The sequence below is a fragment of the Balaenoptera musculus genome, chromosome 1 (genome assembly GCF_009873245.2).
Source record: "Balaenoptera musculus isolate JJ_BM4_2016_0621 chromosome 1, mBalMus1.pri.v3, whole genome shotgun sequence".
In the NCBI taxonomy this organism is placed as follows: Eukaryota; Metazoa; Chordata; class Mammalia; order Artiodactyla; family Balaenopteridae; genus Balaenoptera; species Balaenoptera musculus.
In genome coordinates this window covers 131,917,604-131,942,362 of record NC_045785.1, presented here as the reverse complement: position 1 = coordinate 131,942,362, position 24,759 = coordinate 131,917,604, and the positions used below count along the sequence as shown (strand labels likewise).

General features: G+C 39.5%; 1 protein-coding gene across 1 annotated transcript in view; it reads right to left on the bottom strand.

Moving 5' to 3' along the window:
* Positions 1–24,759, bottom strand: part of PAPPA2 (pappalysin 2) — a 300,349-nt gene that overhangs the window by 166,804 nt on the left and 108,786 nt on the right. The gene's annotated exons all lie outside the window — the stretch shown is intronic.

Here is a 24,759-nt window from a genome sequence, read left to right as displayed (position 1 = left end):
ATTTTATGACCCCTAATCTCAAGGAGCTAACAACCATTGAGAGAAAAGACAAGTCCAACTGAACTACCATGAAATTCCGAATGTCATGGGCACTATAGGAATTTGCTCCACTCTCATTCCTCCCAAATCTCCCTGAGAACACCAAGGGAGGTGTTTCAGAGAAGAGTTCCAACCATTGCATCCAATCTGGGCTTAGATGAAAGACCTAGTGGTATCACTGTATATTACAAAAGAAAAGGCTAAGGATCTCTGAGAATCCCAACTTCTATCTGTCTAGCTCCCAATCCCTGCTTCTCTCCTCTCCCCATGGAAGACTTTCCTTCTTCACCCCTAAACATTGTTAGGATCAGACCCATCTTCACCTCCAGGACCTGGAAGAGGGAATGTCAACAGCTCTGGATCAACCCTCTGGGATCCAGAGTCATCCTAGCTATATTTCCAGGCTGATCCTGCCCTTGTGTCCCAGATCCAATCCCAGTTCCCCAGACTTGCTTCATTCCTCCTACCTAAGTCCTCCCTGCATCAATAGTCTGCTGAGTATAGCGGACCCCACAGAGGAATAGCCCTGCCTTTCTTTTGCCAGATCATATTCAATATGTCCCATTCCTGAACTCTATACCTATAGACAACCCTATAGACAACTACATACATGGTTTTATGGGCAGGATACAGTCACCAGGGTATCTGGTGCCACACCCATTGGTTTCTGTAATGGGCAGCTCAATCTGCCTTTTTAGTGACTACCATATTGCAAAGGGCAGTTTCTAAATCCAAGTTCTAGTTTCTTCTAGTCTACTCAGACATGCTGACATTAACCAAGCCATGCTTAGACTTGTCCTGAGATATATTGTCTACTTTCACATCTAAAACAAAGCTAGACCTCATCTCCGTTGTTTATCATTTCTATTACTTCCAGTAAACATTCAACATTATTATTTTTTCCTTTTATAAAAATATATTCTGTATAATTTTATACATTTGTGCATCATTATTATGTCAATCTATAGGTAAAAATTAGTTTGAAAACAGATCTATTTCAAAAACATCCAGGGTGTCCAGTATTTGAATAAACCTGGTAAAATGAAATATTTCCATCTTTCAAGATGCCTTCCGCTTCATGTTTACATATCCAGTTTCAGTAATAATTATCATCAAAGTTATACACCATTATGCTCTCGGTTCTCTAACAGCAATATCGACCTTCACATCAATGAGGATTCTAACAGAACACGTTTTTGTTCTCTCCAAATTGCCTATACCAATTTGCCAGAATCAAACTTTGAAAGGCTACAACTTGCCTATAAGTTTTGAGTATCTACGCTGAGTAGTTTTTCCCAAATTGTGTTCATAAACTCTGGTCCTGGGTGATTCTTTGCAAAAAAAAAGTAGTATCAGTGGTTAAATATGCTTGAGGAAAGAAAGGTAGCATGCCATACGTCCTCTGGAAGATTCACATTGTACCTAAGAACTGTTTTGTTAAAGGTTCTGAAAAGTCCTGCAGCAATTTTGTTTAATCCTTTGTGCCCCAAATTTATTTGAACACAGAACCTGTTTGGGGTAGAATACTTTTTGACATATGGAATACTGAATTACTCGGAGCACAATGCATGAAATACTACCAAAGACCAAAAAGCTTCCCAATCAATAGTTATTTTCTATCCATATTCTTGCCCCTGAGCAAATGTCAAATACCTCCTCATCCTATGGTAAGTCCAAGACAAGTTCTCTTGGGATCTCCTCTAGCAGCAGAGAAAGGAACTAGAGCTGAACAGAAATAAGGTTCCAGGAAGAAGGGCTAGCAAAAGTAGCATGTGTCAAAGACATAGGCTGGGAGTGTGGCCTTGGGGCACTCAAAGTGGATACGAGCATGGTCATGATAATAGTAGGCTTCTTATCAACCTCTAGAAGTCTCTGCCTCAAGTCCAAATGAGATTTTTCCAAATCTAAAAATATTCACAGTCTCTTTTCAATAAACCTGGTTATTTATAAGAGGAGGAAGAAGCATAAACATGCAAATCCTCAGCCCTGCCAGCAAATCTCCTCCATGCCAAGGACAATTGGCCAGAGTTCTCATCCACAGCACCCTTAATACACATCCCCAAAGCAAGAGAATATAGATTTAACCATACGGCACTTAAATTTTAATGAAAAGCATAAGCCTTTGAACACATTTACTGACAGTTATATTTTTGATTCCAGAGAGATGATACTTCTAGCCCCAAGTCATCTGTATGGAACACCTAGTAATGAGCTTACCTACTATATAATTAGAATAGTGCATACTCTCATTCAGGAGTAAGTGCTGTGTACACCAACCTATGTTAAGGAAAAAGGTCAAGACCCTGGACCTCTTACAGTAATTCTGTCCAGTAGACACCAAGGTTATAGATTAGAACTTAAGGACTTTGAAATGTGGTCCTGACCCTGACTAGCTGTGTGACACTGGCCCTGCTCTTTAACCTTTCCCAAGGTCTCTTCTGTAAAGTGAGGGGGCTACACGGGCTTATGGCTAAGAGTCATTCCTATTCTCCTCCTGTGCCTCTGAGAGCTAGCATGCAGGACGGAGTGAGACAATCATAAAAACCATGTGGAGAAATTTGTGTTATGGACCGTCACCACCTCGGCTTGGTGAGCTGTGTTCCAAGACTCCCATCTCTCAGTAGCCTGAGGAGAAGGGGAAAGGCTGGGAATGAGCAGCCGCAGACATCTACTCTCTATCTGCTACAGATGGTCAAGTGATACACTCACTGCCTGTTCATTCTCACACCCTTCCCGCAAGTGTGTGCTCTCCTTCCTCTCTCCTGAGCATGGGCATCCCACACTGCTCTCAATCCCTCTTTATTCCAGCTAAAACAAACTGGTTAAGTTATTAGGGGAGTGGGTTTTAATCACTCAGAGACACACACACTGATACACCCATATGGGGAAGAAAGACATTAACTTATTTCATGGTTTACTTTATAAAAGTTCTTTCACATTTTGATGAAAAGAGCACACACACACACACACACACACACACACACACACAAACCAAATGCTCATGCCAAAGTCTGAGTAAGGCATAAGACTCAAAATCTAAAGAGGAATGTTGGTCAAAACTTAAAAAGAGGAAGGTGAAAACTTTTCATTAAGAAGGAAAAAGAAGAGGGTGTGGAGAAAAGGGAACCATCCTACACTGTTGGTGGGAATGTAAATTGGTACAGCCACTATGCAGAACAGTATGGAGGTTCCTTAAAAAGCTAAAAATAGAGCTACCATATGATCCTGCAATCCCTCTCCTGGGCACGTAGCCAGAAAAAGATAAAAACTCTAATTCGAAAAGATACATGTACTCCAATGTTCATAGCAGCACTCTTTACAATAGCCAAAACATGGAAGCAACCTAAATGTCCACCAACAGATGAATGGATAAAGAAGATGTGGTACATACGCACAATGGAATATTACTCAGCCATAAAAAAGAATGACATAATACCATCTACAGCAACATGGATGAACCTAGAGATTATCATACTAAGTGAAGTAAGTCAGACAGAGAAAGACAATTATCATATGATATCACTTATATGTGGACTCTACAAAAATTATACAAATGAACTTATTTACAAAACAGAAATAGACTCACAGATATAGAAAACAAACTTATGGTTACCAAAGGGTAAAGTGGGGGAGGGATAAATTAGGAGTATGGGCTTAACGTATACACACTACTGTATATAAAATAGGTAAACAATAGGGACCTACTGTATAGCACAGGGGACTATATTCAGTATCTTGTAATAACCTATAATGGAAAAGAATCTGAAAAAGTATATATATATATATATATATATATATATATATATATCTATATATATATATATCACTTTGCTGTACACCTGAAACTAACACAACATTGTAAATCATATTTCAATTTTAAAAAAAGAAGGAAGAATACATGATATATAATAAGTAAAAACCGAGTCCCAAGAGTGGCAACTCCTTCCTGTCCTCTCTGTCACTTGGGTTCAACCTACCCTCACAGGGAAATGAGCAATACTTTTCCAGGAGGAACTTAATAGAAATCAGGAAAAGATAGTACAAAATGCTACCTTCCAGGACTATTTTTAATATTCAAGCAAACCAGCATCATCTTCTGAAGTGGGTACTTATGCCCCACACTTTCCTCCATTTTCGTTACAAACAACACGGGTCATACTCCAAGAGGTTACAAGTGGTTACTCCTTACACCATTGCACAGAAGCCTCTCTCACACTAAGTGGCCTTTGGAGTGACCAGGGCTCTTTCTTTGGCTGTGGACTCTCACTGGAAATGTATTGATCTTTATTTAGGAGGACATTCTTTAAAAGTGCTAAGGCTATTTCCCGATCTGTTCAATGGAAATAACGAGAGTTCCTACCTCAAAGGGTTGTTATAAAAATTGAAGTATTGGTAGTAATGCAGATAAATAAGCATTTAGCTTATTTTCCAGAACAAAGTAATTCAAAATGTGTATTAGACTATTGTCAATATTATTATAATTACATAATGCAGCCTGGCCACACACACTCATTTGCTCCCACCCCTCACTGGCTCCCACCTAACCATCTTCATTCACCAAGAAAATGAAAGCTAGGGTCTGACCACAAACTGGGCAGACCTCACAGAGTGATACCAGACATCATCAGGCAAGGCAGAGAAATACCCTCACATAAGGAGCTCTGATTTGCCTCTAAGCTGCTCACACTTTATTTCCATGTTCTGATCTTAAGACCCAGACACACCCAGAAGACAGAAATGAATTGGACACAGTTGCAAATAGACAAGTGCCCATTCTCTTCATAGACAGCATATAGGCATTCAAAAATTATTTGCAGTAGCCTGAAATTAGTGACTGTGGGAGGAAAGGAAATCTTAAGGGATTGGGACAGTAGGCTTAATTCTTCATAGACCTTGCTGGTAGGTTCAAGACCCCTTTTAATGTAGTGTCAATAACCTTTTCCTTCCTACTTCTCCAGTTTTAGAGACTATAATTATCATTTCCTACACTCAAAACCACTGTTCATTTTTGTCTTTTCTCATCTGGAAGGATAAAATTAAAACAGGGGGGGCAAGATGGCGGAAGAGTAAGACGCGGAGATCACCTTCCTTCCCACAGATACAGTAGAAATACATCTACACGTGGAACTGCTCCTACAGAACACCCACTGAACGCTGGCAGAAGACGTCAGACCTCCCAAAAGGCAAGACAATCCCCACGTACTTGGGTAGGGCAAAAGAAAAAAGAAATAACAGAGACAAAAGAATAGGGACGGGACCTGCACCAGTGGGAGGGAGCTGTGAAGGAGGAAAGGTTTCCACACACTAGGAAGCCCCTTCGCAGGCGGAGACTGCGGGTGGCGGAGGGGGGAAGCTTCAAAGCCACGGAGGAGAGCGCAGCCACAGGGGTGCGGAGGGCAAAGCGGAGAGACTCCCGCACGGAGGCTCGGCGCCGAGCAGCACTCACCAGCCCAAGAGGCTTGTCTGCTCAGCCGCCGGGGCGGGCGGGGGCTGGGAGCTGAGGCTCGGGCTTCGGTGCTAGCCGGGAGGGAGTCCGGGAAAAAGTCTGCAGCTGCTGAAGACGCAAGAGACTTCTTCTTGCCTCTTTGTTTCGCGGCGCGCAAGGAGAGGGGATTCAGAGCGCCGCCTAAACGAACTCCAGAGACGGGTGTGAGCCGCGGCTATCAGCACGGACCCCAGAGATGGGCAGGAGACGCTAAGGCTGCTGCTGCCGCCACCAAGAAACCTGTGTGCGAGCACAGGTCACTCTCCACACCGCCCCTCCCAGGAGCCGGTGCAGCCCGCCACTGCCAGGGTCCCGTGATCCGGGGACAACTTCCCCGGGAGAACGCACGGCGCGCCTCAGGCTGGTGCAACGTCACGACGCCTCTCACGCCGCAGGCTCGCCCCGCCTCCTCCGTACCGCGCCCTCCCCCGCCCCCCCCACCCCATCCTGAGTGAGCCAGAGCCCCCGAAGCAGCTGCTCCTTTAACCCCGTTCTGTCTGGGCGGGGAACAGACACCCTCAGGCGACCTACAGGCAGAGGCGGGTCCAAATCCAAAGCTGAACCCCGGGAGCTGTACGAACAAAGAAGAGAAAGGGAAATCTCTCCCACCAGCCTCAGAAGCAGCAGATTAAAGCTCCACAAACAACTTGATGTGCCTGCATCTGTTGAATACCTGAATAGACAAGGAATCATCCCAAATTCCAGAGTTGGACTTTGGGAGCAGGATATATTAATTTTTCCCCTTTTCCTTTTTTTGTGAGTGTATATGTGTATGCTTCTGGGTGAGATTTTGCCTGTATAGCTTTGCTTTCACCATTAGTCCTAGGGTCAGGTCTGTCCGTTTTTTTTTTTTAATTAAAAAATTATTTTTTCCTAATAAATGTTTTCTTAATAATTTTTCCTTATTTTCTATTTTTAGAAATTAAAAAAAATTTTAATGTTTTTTCATATCTTTTATTTTAAAAAATTAAAAATTTTTTTGCTTAATAAATTTTTTTCTTAATAATTTTTTTTCTTATTTTTATTATAAAAAATTAATAAATCTATATGTAAAAATTAAAAAAAAATTTTTCTGAATACATTTATTCTTAATAATTTTTTTCTTATTTTTTATTATAATAGCTTTATTTTATTTTATTTTATCCTCTTTCTTTCTTTCTATTTTTTTCTCCCTTTTATTCTGAGCCGTGTGGATGAAAGGCTCTTGGTGCTCCAGCCAGGCATCAGGGCTGTGCCTCTGAGGTGGGAGAGCCAACTTCAGGACACTGGTCCACAAGAGACCTCCCAGCTCCATGTAATACCAAACAGTGAAAATCTCTCAGAGATCTCCATCTCAACATCAAGACCCATCTTCACTCAACGACCAGCAAGCTACAGTGCTGGACACCCTATGCCAAACAACTAGCAAGACAGGAACACAGCCCCATCCATTAGCAGAGAGGCTGCCTAAAATCATAATAAGGCCACAGACACACCAAAACACACCACTAGACGTGGACGTGCCCACCAGAAAGACAAGATCCAACCTCATCCACCAGAACACAGGCACTAGTCCCCTCCACCAGGAAGCCTACACAACCCACTGAACCAACCTTAGCCACTGGGGACAGATACCAAAAACAACGGGAACTACGAACCTGCAGCCTTTGAAAAGGAGACCCCAAACACAGTAAGATAAGCAAAATGAGAAGACAAAAAAACACACAGCAGGTGAAGGAGCAGGGTCAAAACACACCAGACCTAACAAATGAAGAGGAAATAGGCAGTCTACCTGAAAAAGAATTCAGAATAATGATAGTAAAGATGATCCAAAATCTTGGAAATAGAATAGACAAAATGCAAGAAACATTTAACAAGGACGTAGAAGAACTAAAGAGGAACCAAGCAACGATGAAAAACACAATAAATAAAATTAAAAATACTCTAGATGGGATCAATAGCAGAATAACTGAGGCAGAAGAACGGATAAGTGACCTGGAAGATAAAATAGTGGAAATAACTACTGCAGAGCAGGATAAAGAAAAAAGAATGAAAAGAACTGAGGACAGTCTCAGAGACCTCTGGGACAACATTAAACGCACCAACATTCGAATTATAGGGGTCCCAGAAGAAGAAGAGAAAAAGAAAGGGACTGAGAAAATATTTGAAGAGATTATAGTTGAAAACTTCCCTAATATGGGAAAGGAAATAGTTAATCAAGTCCTGGAAGCACAGACAGTCCCATACAGGATAAATCCAAGGAGAAACACGCCAAGACACATATTAATCAAACTATCAAAAATTAAATATAAAGAAAACATATTAAAAGCAGCAAGGAAAAAACAACAAATAACACACAAGGGAATCCTCATAAGGTTAACAGCTGATCTTTCAGCAGAAACTCTGCAAGCCAGAAGGGAGTGGCAGGATATACTTAAAGTCATGAAGGAGAAAAACCTACAACCAAGGTTACTCTACCCAGCAAGGATCTCATTCAGATTTGATGGAGAAATTAAAACCTTTACAGACAAGCAAAAGCTGAGAGAGTTCAGCACCACCAAACCAGCTTTACAACAAATGCTAAAGGAACTTCTCTAGGCAAGAAACACAAGAGAAGGAAAACACCTACAATAACAAACCCAAAACATTTAAGAAAATGGGAATAGGAACATACATATCGATAATTACCTTACATGTAAATGGATTAAGTGCTCCCACCAAAAGACACAGACTGGCTGAATGGATACAAAAACAAGACCCATATATATGCGGTCTACAAGAGACCCACTTCAGACCTAGAGACACATACAGACTGAAAGTGAGGGGATGGAAAAAGATATTCCATGCAAATGGAAATCAAAAGAAAGCTGGAGTAGCAAATCTCATATCAGACAAAATAGACTTTAAAATAAAAACTATTACAAGAGACAAAGAAGGACACTATATAATGATCAAGGGATCGATCCAAGAGGAAGGTATAACAATTGTAAATATTTATGCACCCAACATAGGAGCACCTCAATACATAAGGCAAATACTAACAGCCATAAAAGGGGAAATCGACAGTAACACAATCATAGTAGGGGACTTTAACACCCCACTTTCACCAATGGACAGATCATCCAAAATGAAAATAAATAAGGAAACACAAGCTTTAAATAATATATTAAACAAGATGGACTTAGTTGATATTTATAGGACATTCCACCCCAAAACAACAGAATACACATTTTTCTCAAGTGCTCATGGAACATTCTCCAGGATAGATCATATCTTGGGTCACAAATCAAGCCTTGGTAAATTTAAGAAAATTGAAATCATATCAAGTATCTTTTCCGACCACAACACTATGAGACTAGGTATCAATTACAGGAAAAGATCTGTAAAAAATACAAACACATGGAGGCTACACAATACACTACTTAATAACGAAGTGATCATGGAAGAAATCAAAGGGGAAATCAAAAAATACCTAGAAACAAATGACAACGGAGACACGACGACCCAAAACCTATGGGATGCAGCAAAAGCAGTTCTAAGAGGGAAGTTTATAGCAATACAAGCCTACATCAAGAAACAGGAAACATCTCGAAGAAACAACCTAACCTTGCACCTAAAGCAATTAGAGAAAGAAGAGCAAAAAAACCCCAAAGTTAGCAGAAGGAAAGAAATCATAAAGATCAGATCAGAAATAAATGAAAAAGAAATGAAGGAAACAATAGCAAAAATCAATGAAACTAAAAGCTGGTTCTTCGAGAAGATAAACAAAATTGATAAACCATTAGCCAGACTCATCAAGAGAAAAAGGGAGAAGACTCAAATCAATAGAATTAGAAATGAAAAGGGAGAAGTAATCACTGACACTGCAGAAATACAAACGATCATGAGAGATTACTACAAGCAACTCTATGCCAATAAAATGAACAACCTGGAAGAAATGGACAGATTCTTAGAAATGCACAACCTGCCGAGACTGAACCAGGAAGAAATAGAAAATATGAACAGACCAATCACAAGCACTGAAATTGAAACTGTGATTAAAAATCTTCCAACAAACAAAAGCCCAGGACCAGATGGCGTCACAGGCGAATTCTATCAAACATTTAGAGAAGAGCTAACACCTATCCTTCTCAAATTCTTCCAAAATATTGCAGAGGGAGGAACACTCCCCAACTCATTCTACGAGGCCACCATCACCCTGATACCAAAACCAGACAAAGATCTCACAAAGAAAGAAAACTACAGGCCAATATCACTGATGAACATAGATGCAAAAATCCTCAACAAAATACTAGCAAACAGAATCCAACAGCACATTAAAAGGATTATACACCATGATCAAGTGGGGTTTATTCCAGGAATGCAAGGATTCTTCAATATACGCAAATCAATCAACGTGATACATCATATTAACAAATTGAAGGAGAAAAACCATATGATCATCTCAATAGATGCAGAGAAAGCTTTCGACAAAATTCAACACCCATTTATGATAAAAGTCCTGCAGAAAGTAGGCATAGAGGGAACTTTCCTCAACATAATAAAGGCCATATATGACAAACCCACAGCCAACATTGTCCTCAATGGTGAAAAACTGAAACCATTTCCACTAAGATCAGGAACAAGACAAGGTTGCCCACTCTCTCCACTATTATTCAACATAGTTTTGGAAGTGTTAGCCACAGCAATCAGAGAAGAAAAAGAAATAAAAGGAATCCAAATCGGAAAAGAAGAAGTAAAGCTGTCACTGTTTGCAGATGACATGATACTATACATAGAGAATCCTAAAGATGCTACCAGAAAACTACTAGAACTAATCAATGAATTTAGTAAAGTAGCAGGATACAAAATTAATGCACAGAAATCTCTTGCATTCCTATATACTAATGATGAAAAATCTGAAAGTGAAATTAAGAAAACACTCCCGTTTACCATTGCAACAAAAAGAATAAAATATCTAGGAATAAACCTACCTAAGGAGACAAAAGACCTGTATGAAGAAAATTATAGGACACTGATGAAAGAAATTAAAGGTGATACAAATAGATGGAGAGATATACCATGTTCTTGGATCGGAAGAATCAACATTGCGAAAATGACTCTACTACCCAAAGCAATCTACAGATTCTATGCAATCCCTATCAAACTACCACTGGCATTTTTCACAGAACTAGAACAAAAAATTTCACAATTTGTATGGAAACACAAAAGACCCCGAATAGCCAAAGCAATCTTGAGAACGAAAAATGGAGCTGGGGGAATCAGGCTCCCTGACTTCAGACTATATTACAAAGCTACAGTAATCAAGACAGTTTGGTACTGGCACAAAAACAGAAACATAGATCAATGGAACAGGATAGAAAGCCCAGAGATAAACCCACGCACATATGGTCACCTTATCTTTGATAAAGGAGGCAAGCATATACAGTGGAGAAAAGACAGCCTCTTCAATAAGTGGTGCTGGGAAAATTGGACAGGTACATGTAAAAGTATGAAATTAGAACACTCCCTGACACCATACACAAAAATAAACTCAAAATGGATTAAAGACCTACGTGTAAGGCCAGACACTATCAAACTCTTAGAGGAAAACATAGGCAGAACACTCTATGACATAAATCACAGCAAGATCCTTTTTGACCCAGCTCCTAGAGAAATGGAAATAAAAACACAAATAAACAAATGGGACCTAATGAAACTTAAAAGGTTTTGCACAGCAAAGGAAACCATAAACAAGACCAAAAGACAACCATCAGAATGGGAGAAAATATTTGCAAATGAAGCAACTGACAAAGGATTAATCTCCAAGATTTACAAGCAGCTCATGCAGCTCAATAACAAAAAAACAAACAACCCAATCCAAAAATGGGCAGAAGACCTAAATAGACATTTCTCCAAAGAAGATATACAGATGGCCAACAGACACATGAAAGAATGCTCAACATCATTAATCATTAGAGAAATGCAAATCAAAACTACAATGAGGTATCATCTCACACCGGTCAGAATGGCCATCATCAAAAAATCTAGAAACAATAAATGCTGGAGAGGGTGTGGAGAAAAGGGAACCCTCTTGCACTGTTGGTGGGAATGTAAATTGATACAGCCACTATGGAGAACAGTATGGAGGTTCCTTAAAAAACTACAAATAGAACTACCCTATGACCCAGCAATCCCACTACTGGGCATATACCCTGAGAAAACCATAATTCAAAAAGAGTCATGTACCAAAATGTTCATTGCAGCTCTATTTACAATAGCCAGGACATGGAAGCAACCTAAGTGTCCATCATCGGATGAATGGATAAAGAAGATGTGGCACATATATACAATGGAATATTACTCAGCCATAAAAAGAAACGAAATGGAGGTATTTGTAATGAGGTGGATGGAGTTAGAGTCTGTCATACAGAGTGAAGTAAGTCAGAAAGAGAAAAACAAATACAGTATGCTAACACATATATATGGAATCTAAGGAAAAAAAAAAAGGTCATGAAGAACCTAGTGGCAAGATGGGAATAAAGACACAGACCTGCTAAAGAATGGACTTGAGGATATGGGGAGGGGGAGGGGTGAGGTGTGACAGGGTGAGAGAGTGGCATGGACATATATACACTACCAAATGTAAAATAGATAGCTAGTGGGAAGCAGCCACATAGCACAGGGAGATCAGCTCGGTGCTTTGTGACCACCTAGAGGGGTGGGATAGGGAGGGTGGGAGGGAGGGAGACGCAAGAGGGAAGAGATATGGGAACATATGTATATGTATAACTGATTCACTTTGTTATAAAGCAGAAACTAACACACCATTGTAAAGCAACTATACTTCAATAAAGATGTTTAAAACAAAAAACAAAACAAAACAAAACAAAAAAAACATAATTGAGGGATAAATGTGATAGGATGGGAGGGACGGGATTCCCTTTCCTACAATAGAATTCCTTCCTTTGTGTTCTCTGCTCTCACCTGCCACTTTGAAACAGGAAGTAGAAAGACATGTCAATATATGTTTCAACCATACCTTGGCCCTTCAGTCTTCACTCTGAGACACTATTAGACTCTCTCTACTCTCATTCACCTCCCCAACACCTGTCCTACAAGGCTTCCTAGGGACTGACCACCAGACCAAGAGTACCTACTCAGGGGAAATTTTGAAGTAATAGTGTGAATTGAGGGGCAACATTCTGGAAATACTAACATTTCACCCAAGTGGTTCCTTGCCTCCCTCCCCCTTACCTTACTGCCAGACTCTCTTGCATACATTCATTACCTGCATTCATTCATTTCCTTACATTACAGAGTGAAAAGCAAGGAAAGAAGTCCTTTTCTGGATGTGAGATTTCCAAAACCTATACCATTCCCTGAGAGGACTCCATGGTTTAGCCAGCATGATAGATAAATGGAGGAAAGCAATCCTTGCCTCACATTACCATTTCTAGGCTAAAGCCTAGAAAAGATTCTCCTAAGCTGGAGGAAAAGAGATAAAAAGGAAATAATGGGAATGTATAGACGGTGGTGGGTCCAGATAAAATGGACTGTAATCTATCTTTTGAGACCTCAGTAAAGGGATAAAGACTCAAAATAGGTGCATGTGATCTGACAACAGGGGGGGTTTGCCTCATTCCAGTGATGGATTCCTGAGTAAGGAGCCTAGTTCTAAAGAAGAATGCTGACCAGTGAGGCTAAGAGGGCAGGGTGATAGAGAGCCTTCCAGAGAATCCCTGAAGGTGAAGGACCCTGTGATGGGAACAAGGGTCATCTTAGGTTACCAGCATCACCTGATGACTAAGGACAAAATGGATCCTTCCATCTATGGCCTTGGTATTTATAAGTCAGCTCTGCAGTTAGATACAGACCCAGGCAAAAGAAACTCAATTGACTAAGAATAAATTTCTACTACCCAGCAACAGTGGGGCTCAAAATAAGTATAAAGTTCATTATAGAAGAATAAATAAAAGTTACATTTCTTGCATACCTGAATGTTGTACTGGAACTTGAACTCACCACATGCCAGTACCACTTACTTGTACATAGAACATAATATGAATGGGGCTCTCTGGATTTAGCAACTGGTGGCCATGTGTGGCGCAGCTGTTGCTCAACGGAGTGGCGGGGAGCACAAGTGCCTTCTTAGGAGACCTTTCAGCCTTGATTATAAGAGACGAACTAAAACACTAAGACAGGGTTGTTGTGTGGTCCAGAGGATGGTGCAGGGGAAGAAAAGAGAGAAGTTGCTGATTAAAAGATTAAATCTCAGTAGCAGACAGCCAAGCTCCCAAAGTGATGCTGTATCCAAGTTCCAACTGGCTTTTCCCAGCTTAAGCGCAAGACCGCCAGAGTAGCACGTGGCAAAGAGAATGATTCCCAAAGTCACTTCTATTAAAAAAAAAAAAAAAAAAGGAAACTCAGGCAGCTTGAGGAAAGGACATGAGTTGAAATGACTTTAAAAGAGTTCTGTAAAACTTTTAGGGCTGAATGTTATATGCCCATAAAACAAGGAGGTTCAGAGCTGGTCTGCAGGTGCCTCCATAATTACTTCCAGTTACTGGCTGAGACACACTCCCCCAAACACGCTCTGCAAGGAAGCGACAAAGCTATCAAAGTGTGTGGGGGTCCAAGGAAGGAGCACTTTGGAGCAGGGCAAGGGAAGGAAGTGGTAGAGGTGGGCTGACAGACAAAGGGAAAGAAAGAAATGGAAAAGGTTAAAAAAAAAAAGTCACAAGTGCTTAGAAAATGAAGCAAATTTTTAACAGAACCAGCCCAGGAACCATTCATCTCCAAATCTTATATTGGCTTCTTAGTTTTACAGCCTGTGGTCTCATTAGAAAGAAGTCCTAGTTCTGGACAAGACTGAACAAAGAGAAGAATGTGTAGAGGGTAAAGATTTTGCAAAGTCTGATGTCATTTTTTGTCTCCTTTTAAACTCTTTCAGCCACTCCTACCCACAACTGGCAAGCACTCTGGGCTTGCTTTTTTTTTTTTTTTAACATCTTTATTGGAGTATAATTGCTTTACATTGCTGTGTTAGTTTCTGCTATATAAAAAAGTGGATCAGCCCTACATATACATATATCCCCTGCCTCTTGTGTCTCCCTCCCACACTCCCTATCCCACCCCTCTAGGTGGTCACAAAACACGGAGCTGATCTCCCTGCGGTGTGGCTGCTTCCCACAAGCTATATATTTCACATTTGGTAGTGTATATAAATCCATGCCACTCTCTCACTTCGTCCCAGCTTACACTTCCCCTTGCTCATGTCCTCAAGTCCATTCTCTGCATCTGTGTCTTTATTCCTGTCCTGCCCTTAGGTTCTTCAGAACCTTTTTTTTTTTTTTTTTTAGATTCCATATATATGTGTTAGCATACGGTATTTGTTTTTTTCTTTCTGACTTACTTCACTCTGTATGACAGACTCAAGGTCCATTCACCTCACTACAAATAACTCAATTTCATTTTCTTTTATGGCTGAGTAAAATTGCGTTGCATTTATGTACCACATCTTCCTTATCCATTCATCTGTCAGTGGACATTTAGGTTGCTTCCATGTTCTGGCTATTGTAAATAGAGCTGCAATGAACATTGTGGTACATGACTCTTTCTGAATTATGGTTTTCTCAGGGTATATGCCCAGTAATGGGATTGCTGGGTCATAGGGTAGTTCTTTATTTAGCTTTTTAAGGAACCTCCATACTGTTCTCCATAGTGGCTGTATCAATTTACATTCCCACCAACAGTGCAAGAGGGTTCCCTTTTCTCCACACCCTCTCCAGCATTTATAGTTTGTAGATTTTTTGATGATGGTCATTCTGACCGGTGTGAGGTGATACCTCATTGTAGTTTTGATCTGCATTTCTCTAATGATTAGTAATGTTGAGCATCCTTTCAAGTGTTTGTTGGCTATCTGTATATCTTCTGTGGAGAAATGTCTGTTTAGGTCTTCTGCCCATTTTTGGATTGGGTTGTTTAATTTTTTGACATTGAGCTGCATGAGCTGCTTGTATATTTTGGAGATTAATCCTTTGTCAATTCTTTCATTTGCAAACATTTTCTCCCATTCTGAGGGTTGTCTTTTCATCTTGTTTATGGTTAACTTTGCTATGCAAAAGCTTTTAAGTTTCATTAGGTCCCATTTGTTTATTTTTGTTTTTATTTCCATTTCTCTAGGAGGTGGGCCAAAAAGGATCTTGCTGTGATTTAAATCATAGAGTGTTCTGCCTATATTTTCCTCTAAGAGTTTTATAGTCTCTGGCCTTACATTTAGGTCTTTAATCCAATTTGAGTTTATTTCTGTGTATGGTGTTAGGAGGTGTTCTAATTTCATTCTTTTATATGTAGCTGTCCAGTTTTCCCAGCACCACTTATTGAAGAGGCTGTCTTTTTCCCATTGTAAATTCTTGCCTCCTTTATCAAAGATAAGGTGACCATATGTACTTGGGTTTATCTCTGGGCTTTCTATCCTGTTCCATTGATCTATATTTCTGTTTTTGTGCCAGTACCATACTGTCTTGATTACTGTAGCTTTGTAGTATAGTCTGACGTCAGAGAGCTTGATTCCTCCAGCTCTGTTTTTCTTTCTCAAGATTGCTTTGGCTATTCGGGGTCTTTTGTGTTTCCATACAAATTGTGAAATTTTTTGTTCTTGTTCTATGAAAAATGCCATTGGTAGATTGATAGGGATTGCACTGAATCTGTAGATCACTTTGGATATTATAGTCATTTTCACAATGTTGATTCTTCCAATCCAAGAACATGGTATATCTCTCCATCTATTTGTATCATCTTTACTTTCTTGCATCGGTGTCTTATAGTTTTCTGCATACAGGTATTTTGTCTCCTTAGTTACGTTTATTCCTAGGTATTTTATTCTTTTTGTTGCAATGGTAAATGGGAGTGTTTCCTTAATTTCCCTTTCAGATTTTTCATCATTAGTGTACAGGAATGCAAGAGATTTCTCTGCATTACTTTTGTCTCCTGCTATTTTACCCAATTCATTGATTAGCTCTAGTATTTTTCTGGTAGCATCTTTAGGATTCTCTATGTATAGTATCGTGTCATCTGCAAACAGTGACAATTTTATTTCTTCTTTTGCGATTTGGATTCCTATTATTTCTTTTTCTTCTCTGATTGCTGTGGCTAACACTTCCAAAACTGTGTTGAATAATAGTGGTGACAGCGGGCAACCTTGCCTTGTTCCTGATCTTAGTGGAAATGGTTTCAGTTTTTCACCATTGAGGACAGTGTTGGCTGTGGGTTTGTCATATATGGTCTTTATTATGTTGAGGTAAGTTCCCTCTATGCCTACTTTCTGGAGGCATTTTATCATAAATGAGTGTTGAATTTTGTCAAAAGCTTTTTCTGCATCTATTGAGATGATCATATGGTTTTCTCCTTCAATTTGTTAATATGGTGCATCACATTGATTGATTTGTGTATATTGAAGAATCCTTGCATTCCTGGGATAAACCGCATTTGATCATGGTGTATGATCCTTTTAATGTGTTGTTGGATTCTGTTTGCTAGTATTTTGTTGAGGATTTTTGCATCTATGTTCATCAGCGATATTGGCCTGTAGTTTTCTTTCTTTGTGACAGCTTTGTCTGGTTTTTGTATCAGGTTGATGGTGGCCTCGTAGAATGAATTTGGGAGTGTTCCTCCCTCTGGTATAGTTTGGAAGAGTGTGAGAAGGATAGGTGTTAGCTCTTCTCTAAATGTTTGATAGAATTCGTCTGTGAATACATCTGGTCCTGGGCTTTTGTTTGTTGGAAGATTTTTAATCACTGTCTCAATTTCAGTGCTTGTGATTGGTCCCTTTATATTTTCTATTTCTTCCTGCTTCAGTCTTGGAAGGTTGTGCTTTTCTAAGAATTTGCCCATTTCTTCCAGGTTGTCCATTTTATTGGCATATAATTGCTTGCAGTAATCCCTCATTATTCTTTGTATTTCTGCAGGGTCAGCTGTTACTTCTCCTTTTTCATTTCTAATTCTATTGATTTGAGTCTTGTCTCTTTTTTTTTTTTTTTTTGATGAGTCTGGCTAATGGTTTATCAATTTTGTTTATCTTCTCAAAGAACCAGCTCTTTGTTTTATTGATCTTTGCTCTTGTTTCCTTCATTTCTTTTTCATTTATTTCTGATCTGATCATTATGATTTCTCTTCTTCTGCAAACTTTGTGGGGTTTTTTGTTCTTCTTTCTCTAATTGCTTTAGGGGTAAGGTTAGGTTGTTTATCTGAGATTTTTCTTGTTTCTTGAGGTAGGATTGTATTGCTCTAAACTCCCCTCTTAGAAATGCTTTTGCTGCATCGCATAGGTTTTGGGTTGTCGTTTTTCCATTGTCATTTGTTTCTAGGTATTTTTTGATTTCCTCTTTGATTTCTTCAATGATCCCTTTGTTATTTAGTAGTGTATTGTTTAGCCTCCATGTATTTGTATTTTTTACAGATTTTTTCGGTAATTGATATCTAGTCTCATAGCGTTGTGGTCGGAAAAGATACTTGATAAGATTTCAATTTTCTTAAATTTACCAAGGCTTGATTTGTGACCCAAGATATGATCTATCCTGGAGAATGTTCCATGAGCACTTGAGAAGAAAGTGTATTCTGTTGTTTTTGGATGGAATGTCCTATAAATATCAATTAAGTCCATCTTGTTTAACGTATCATTTAAAGCTTGTGTTTCCTTATTTATTTTCATTTTGGATGATCTGTCCATTGGTGAAAGTGGAGTGTTAAGTCCCCCACTATGATTGTTTTACTGTCTATTTCCTTTTATGGCTGTTAGCATTTGCCTTATGTATTGAGGTGCTCCTATGTTGGGTGCATAAATATTTACAATTGTTGTATCTTCTTCTTGGATTGATCCCTTGATGAATCCAAGATTGATCATTATGTAGTGTCCTTCTGTGTCTCTTGGAATAGTCTTTATTTTAAAGTCTATTTTGTGATATTATAATTGGCACTCCATCTTTCTTTTGACTTCCATTTGCATGGAATATCTTTTTCCATCCCCTCACTTTCAGTCTGTATGTGTCCCTAGGTCTGAAGTGGGTCTCTTGTAGACAGCATATATAGAGGTCATGTTTTTGTATCCATTCAGCCAGTCTGTGTCTTTTGGTTGGAGCATTTAATCCATTTACATTTAAGGCAGTTATCGCTATGTATGTTCCTATTACCATTTTCTTAACTGTTTTGGGCTTGTTATTGTAGGTCTTTTCCTTTTCTTGTGTTTCCTGCATAGAGAATTTCCTTTAGCATTTGTTGTAAAGCTGGTTTGATGGTGCTGAATTCTCTTAGCTTTTGCTTGTCTGTAAAGGTTTTAATTTCTCTGTTGAATCTGAATGAGTTCCTTGCTGAGTAGAGTAATCTTTGTTGTAGGTTTTTCCCTTTCATCACTTTAAATATGTCCTGCCATTCCCGTCTGGCTTGCAGATTTTCTGCTGAAAGATCAGCTGTTAACCTTATGGGGATTCCCTTGTATGCTATTTGCTGCTTTCCCTTGCTGCTTTCAATATTTTTTCTTTGTATTTAATTTTTGATAGTTTGATTAATATGTGTCTTGGCATGTTTCTCCTTGAATTAATCCTGTATGGGACTCTCTGTGCTTCCTGGACTTGATTGACTATTTCCTTTCCCATATTAAGGAAGTTTTCAACTAGAATCTCTTCAAATATTTTCCAGTCCCTTTCTTTTTCTCTTCTTCTGGGACACCTATAATTCAAATGTTGTTTTGTTTAATGTTTTCTCAGAAGTCTCTGAGACTGTCCTCAATTCTTTTCATTCTTTTTTTCTTTATTCTGCTCTGTGGTAGTTATTTCCACTATTTTATCTTTCAGGTCACTTATCCATTCTTCTGCCTCAGTTTTTATGCTATTGATTTCTTCTAGTGAATTTTTAATTTCATTTATTGTGCTGTTCATCATTGTTTGCTTGCTCTTTAGTTCTTCCAGGTCCTTCTTAAATGTTTCTTGTATTTTGTCCATTCCATTTCCAAGATTTGGGATCATCTTTACTATCATTACTCTGAATTCTTTTTCAGGTAGACTGCCTATTTCTTCTTCATTTGTTTGGTCTGGTGGGTTTTTACTTTGCGCCTTCATCTGCTATGTATTTCTCTATCTTCTCATTTTGCTTAACTTACTGCATTTGGGGTCTCCTTTTCTCAGGCTGCATGTTTGTAGTTCCCATTGTTTTTGGTGTCTGCCCGCAGTGAGTAAGGTTGTTTCACTGGGTTGTGTAAGCTTCCTGGTGGAGGGGACTGGTGCCTGTGTTCTGGTGGATGAGGCTGGATCTTGTCTTTTTGGTGTAGAACTGCATCCAGTGGTGTGTTTCGGGGTGTCTGTGAACTTAATATGATTTTAGGCAGCCTCTGTGCTAATGGGTGGGGTTGTATTCCTGTCTTGCTAGTTGTTTGGCATGGAGTGTCCAGCACTGGATCTTGCTGGTCGTTGAGTGGAGCTGGGTTTTAGCATTGAGACGGAGATCTCTGGGAGACCTCTCGCTGATTGATATAACATGGGGCTGGGAGGTCTCTGGTGGTTCAATGTCCTGAACTCAGCTCTCCCACCTCAGAGGCTCAAGCCTGACACCCGGCTGGAGCACCAAGACCCTGTCAGCCACACAGCAACAAAGAATGGAGGAGTGGTTTTGTGTGGTCTGCTAGCCTTCTACTAGTCCCTGATTTTCCAATCCATTCAGGAAGCAGATTCCTGTTTTCATGTTGTATTGATTTTCTATTGCCATTGTTCTTTCAATGTGTCCTCAGCTACCCAGGGCTCAGCCACCTCACTCTCCTCGGCTGTGGCCCCTGGGGACTCAGAACTGCATGTGGCCCATCCTCCCACAGGGTTGGGGGTGGGGCAGGGGTGGAGCCCCGCCCTGGGCCTGGCATCGGGGACAGGTGAACACCACTAGCCCTGCTCAAGCTATGGAAGAAGAACATGCAATCTGGAGAAGAACTGGCGTTCCGGCTGGACCACTATGAAGACAAGGCCATGTGGCACATCCTCCTCATTAGATACTCCCAGTACCACATGGATGCCTCCCTCACTCCGGGCTTTCTAACCCCTCCCATACCATACCATGGGAGAAAAGTCATTTGATTAACGAAAACTGAAGATGTTATCACTGAGGCCTTGGAGACTTATGATGTACTCCTTTCCTTGTTTCTGGATGAGGGCGGTGCTTCAAACACCCACAACCTCATACTACAGAGTATGAATGGGTAAGATATTTTCTACAATTGATTTATCAATTCAGCATTTATTGAGCATCTATTCAGTGTCAGGTACTGTTCTAGGCACTAAAGATTCAATGATTACTAGGACATATTTTAAGAAAGGAGATCTTTCAAGGCATCACACACAAAGGTGATTATTTATTCCACCTACTTATAAACGTATAAACCTATCTTTGGGACACCCCAATTTCAGGGCATTTAGTTCATACCCTAGGATAATTTTTTCCAAAGTTTCAATATCCAAGAGTGTTCACTATGTTTGAAACCCCAAGGCACCTTTAATTACCCCATTTGCTGAATATTATCTTCTGACAAATAATCTACAGTAGCAGCCAGTGGGTAATTCCAAGGAACAGTCCTCATCCTGTTCATGTCCTGTAGCCTGTCTCATTAATGACGCTCTAAGTCCTCATATGGACATGGTGTGCTCCAGTTTACATGTCCTGTTTATTCCTTGTCTTGGGAAAGAATCACTCCACTCTGGCATAGTGAAGAGGGGACAGAGTGGAGAGGAACAAAATTGCTTTGCTCTAGCCCAACCATTCAGTGATTTGTTGTACCAGAGTGTGCTTCCCTTTACCTCCTGTGGATTCTTCTACCTCTCCCACGCTGGCTCCTGCACCCATACTCCACAGAAACAATTAGGCTGAGATAACCAGAGACTTCCCACTTGCCAAATCAATGTCTATTTCTCACCCACATTGTACATGAATGTGTCACAATTGATGTAACACCCTAATCTCAGTGTCAACTGTTTGGTTAGGAGGAAGTTAAGCTTTGTTTGGGGTTGGGGGGATCCCCTATAAAAGTTCTAGTTGAGGGAAGGATATCTCCCCTCAGAGCTCATGTCTGCTGCTTTTGTCTTCCCCTTATCCCCTCATGCAGCTATTGCTTTGCTTTCTGCCAGATGCCTGCCACATCTGCGTCACCCCTGTGGTAGCTGTTCTCCAGTCCATCTGGCCCCATGACACCCACAGACCCTCATCAGGCACTACCCATCTCCCCCAAAATGCCAACAATCATTTATTCTTTCCTTCTGTGTCTTATAAGGAGCCTCCCTTTGTTTCTTATAAGCTGCTTTACCACTGCAAGCAATTGGACACCTAAAAACACTTTTATCCCCCCCCCTAGAAAGCCAACATCTTTCTAGGGCACTGAAAATCTCTAGGATGGAGATGAAGTAGGTGGGAAGCTAAGGGCCCAACTAGCAACAGCAGCCATGGTATTTGGAACTTCTATTGCTGCTGCTGCTACTACTACTAATGGAGCTAATATTTATTGAAACCCTACTATGTGCCAGGTAGTCTTCCTCATGCTTGTTATTCCCATTTTATATGTGAGGTGACTTGCTCAAGATACATTTCTTCCTATCTTTCGGAAGCCATAGCCCACTCTATCACTCTAAGACATTTTTTTCCTCCGAGGGTCACATTATCTGGACTCCTTGGAAGATCCCATATGTCTAAAGCCCCATTGTGAGCCAGGTTCAAGTTCCCTCCCACAAGATTCTTGGGTCCCATGCATTGGGGCGTGTTGCTTATGATCTGATCAGGATCTCTGAATGTTCCTTGGCAGTACAGACATTCCCTATAACAATTAAGGAAGATGGTTGGTCCAGAACACTCTGAAGTGCCTAACTTCTGTGCCAGAGAGAGACCGACTGTCCTCTCTAACCTGGCCAAGATGCCCTTGTACTTATTTCATCTCTCTGAAGCACTCATATTTGTGGGCCACAAGGGACTTGCTCAAACCCCTCTCTCCTTTGTTGTCTGGTACACGCCTGAATCCTGCTCCTCCTTCTGCTTTTGTGGAAGTGCCTTTCATGGTCAAATTTGTAGAGATCCCAAATTCAACACCTCCAAAACCAAACTGCCTCCCCCTTTGCTCCTGCTTTTTCTATATTTTCTACCTTGGCACCATCATCCACTCAGTCAAACAGAACTCTTTTTTTCCCCATCTACTTATTTATGTGAACAAAGTTTCTCAGTACTTAGAGCTATAAAAGAAAAAAAAAGCAATATAAATGATGCTAAATCCTGTCTTATTATACCAATAATTACTCTTCATCCACTGACACAAGAACTAATCTGGGAGAGAAAAGCCACTCTTGGCTCATTAAATATGTATTTTCCACTTTATTTACTATTCATTAATCAACATTTTAAAATATTGTTTTGATCAATTTTGGACAAGGAATCATTTCAAAAGCTAACTCAATTGAGAACAAATTTTTAACATGTTATAACTTATGATCAATATCAATGTTAATATCCTGCTTGTGATATTGTATTACAGGTTTGCAAGGTACTACCACCAGAGGAAAATGGGTAAAGCGTATGTGGAATCTCTTTGTACTATTTCTTACAACTATATGTGAATATTCAATGATCTCAAAATAAAAACTTTAATTAAAAATATCACAAAATGTTTGTTTTTATTCAAAATATGTTTTTAGCAGAGAAATAGGTGACTAACTAAAGACTTTGAAAAAAGTATATTTATATGTTACATTAGTATAAAGTTCTATAGGAGCGATGAAATGGAAACACAAATTCAAAGCAAAAAAAGGAGCAATGAATAATTTCTCAATGTTAAAAAAGTGCATGACCATGAATTTTTTTAATGAATGATGGTGATTATCAAATTATTATGTTACCAAAGATACATTTAGAAGAGTAGATTTAAAATGTATTTTTAAATATCAATAATTTAAAATAATATGCCAGAAATTATATTCTTTGCTATAATTTAAACTTATGGTTAAATTTTTAGGTGTTACTTTTAAAATTGATGAAGGGGTACAGAGTTTCTCAAAAGTCTTTTAGGAGGTACAAGAGAGCAAAAATAAGTTTGAAGAGCTCTGCTCTAGCCATTCCAAGGACATTCCACTTCTAAGCAAGTCTAGGTTTTTAACAGTCTAAACCTTGGCATTTACTATTTCTTTCACTATGAAATGCCCTCTCATTGTCTGCCAAGCAAACTCCTGCTCATCTTTCAACTCTCCACTCAAGCCTCAGCCCCTCTGGGAACTCTTCCCTTCTTCCCTGATGTTTTCAGCACAATCAGGCACTTTCTCATCATGTTCCTACTTGACCTCCTGTGTGGCAGCATCGTGTACTATTATAAGTGTGTATTTGCATGTCTGTATCCCAGTTGTGCTGTGCAAACCTTTACGGTGGACTCCTTTTAATTATGCTATCTCTGATATTGCCATGAAATAGATTCAACAGTTTTTCTTTGAATGAATGAATAAATAATTATGAGTATGTTTTAATGGTTTATAAAAGGTCTGGTTTACCGCTAATTTAAGTCTTCTGCCTTTGAAGATATGTTTTCAGTTTAAGTGCTGTATACTAAGGTTAAAGATATTCAAACCACTGAGCTCAAGGGGATCTCATTTATTCATTTACTTTACTTATAAAAAATTCTGCCCTGCACTACCACAACATTAAAAGTACAAAATCATGCTAAAGGCCAGAAATGGTGTTGATGGACCACAGATTACCTTGGTCTTTCCTCATAGTGACTTAAGCCATTTGTAGTCAGAAATTGGATTCAGTCTTAAAACTAGCGTACTTATCTGCCAGGTCACTCAGCTGACCCTCAAAATACAGGGTCTTGAATGTTGACACAGATAATCTTATCTTGAGTCTTGAAAAGACTCTGTTTAGAAAATCCTAAATGTCTTCCTCTATCATGTTATGCCAGCTGTCTGTACTACTCTACACCCGATTTAGGTCAATATGATTCCTTTGTTCAATCACAGTTATGACTGAACAAGAAAAAATAAATAATAACATGAGAAGTTTCATATTGAGTCAGATTTTCAGCTAGCCTTCTACTTCTTAAATGCACATTAAGAAACTTGTTGTAGGGGAACTAGTTATTTCTAAAAGGTTTAAGAATAAAATATAAATATCCCTAGCTTCTTTTGCAATTCATTATGAGTCAGTGACTCATGAGATAATTCAAACATTTCTTGAAACTATTTAAATTTAATAGCTTCACTCATTTATTCAGTTAT